This window comes from Staurois parvus, unplaced genomic scaffold (assembly GCF_062004578.1).
Source record: "Staurois parvus isolate SC_StPar_1 unplaced genomic scaffold, SC_StPar_1.0 ptg000634l, whole genome shotgun sequence".
In the NCBI taxonomy this organism is placed as follows: Eukaryota; Metazoa; Chordata; class Amphibia; order Anura; family Ranidae; genus Staurois; species Staurois parvus.
This window is the reverse complement of record NW_028318430.1, coordinates 15056744-15058528: the sequence shown is the minus strand read 5'-3', so window position 1 is coordinate 15058528 and position 1785 is coordinate 15056744.

The window sequence follows — 1785 nt, the reverse complement described above, 5'->3', positions numbered from 1 at the left end:
CTGATGTAAGGGAGTACTCTACTAATGATACCTGATGTAAGGGGGCATTCTACTGGGGACACCTGATGTAAGGGGGCACTCTACTGGGGACACCTGATGTAAGGGGGCACTCTACTGGGGATACCTGATGTAAGGGGGCAATCTACTGGTGATGCCTGTTGTAAAGGAGAACTCTACTGGGGACACCGGATGTAAGGGAGTACTCTACTGATGATACCTGATGTAAGGGGGCACTCTACTGGGGACACCTGATGTAAGGGGGCAGTCTACTGGGGACACCTGATGTAAGGGGGCTCTCTACTAATGATGATTTTTGTAAGGGGGCACTCTACTGGGGACACGTGCGGTATGGGGGTGCGCTACTGGGCACACCTGATGCAAGGGTGCACTCTACTGTGGACACTTGATGTAAGGGGGCATGCTACTAAGGGCACTTGATGTAAGGGGGCATGCTACTAAGGGCACTTGATGTAAGGAAGTGCACTACTGGTGACACCTGATGTAAGGGGGCACTTTACTCACACATTTGCGTGTTGCAGGAATGTGTGTAAAATTGTGTGCATTACTGCAATGCACAAAAACACACAGCCATGCATCTTGTTTTTGTGCTCATTCACCTGCAGCAAAGTGTATGGTAACAAAATCCCATGCGTTCTGGTACAGCACAATTCTTAAAAAGGTTACACAGGTTTTACATCTATTTGTACTACATTTTGCTTTTCGCTTTGTATACTCAAAAAAGAAACAAAACAAAACAAAATTGCTGTGGGTTGCTAAAGTATTCACGTTTGACTTGAAAAGGTGGCAACCCCATCGGGGCTGCTCTGTGCAAACCTATTACAGTGTAACATATTTGTTATTTTAATAAAATCGTGCCTTTACAGTGGCGGTGTGCTGGATTTTTTTCCCTCTGCAAAGCAGGAGATAAAATCCAGCACATCCCTTAATAAAAACACCACATAGTACACATATAAACACTGACTAGGCACACAGTTAATCCTTTGATTACCCTTGATGTTTAACCTTCCCAGCCAGTGTCATTAGTGCAGCGATAATGTATATTTTTAGCACTGATCATTGGTTCCCACAAAGTGTCAGTTAGAGTCAGATTGTCCTCCGCAATATCGCAGTTCCACTATAAGTTGCTGATAGCCGTCATTACCAGTATAAAAAAATAACTAAATAAAAAATCCAGTATATATCCCAGTTTGTAGACACTATAACTTTTGCACAAACCAATCAATATACGCTTATTGGGATTTTGTTTTACCACAAAAATATAGCAGAATTTATGATGAAATTTAATTTTTAAAATTTTTGGATTGGATATGTTTTACAGCAGAACGTAAAAAATTATGTTTTTTTTCCTTCAAAATTGTCTTTTTTTGTTTATAGTGCAAAAAAAAAAAAAGTGATCAAATACCACCAAAAGAAAGCTCTATTTGTGTGTGTGTGGGGGGGAATTAAATAAATTTTGTTTAAGTACAGCGCCGCATGACTGCGCAATTGTCAGTTAAAGTAATGCAGCACTGCATAGCAAAAAAAATGGCCTGGTCAGGAAGTCAAGTGGGTAAAATGCAGCAGAAAGTAGGTACGAGTGGGAATAATGGAAATACAATAATGACATCCCAAGAAAGAACTGCAACGTAGGCAACATGCACGCTCAGCCCACAGAGAATTCACTCCGCCTCCCAGCCGTACACAACATCATCACAACAAGCACGCTATGCCAATCACAGCTGAGGGCGGGCAGAAAAAAAAAAAGAAAGCTTGACTGACAGCAAG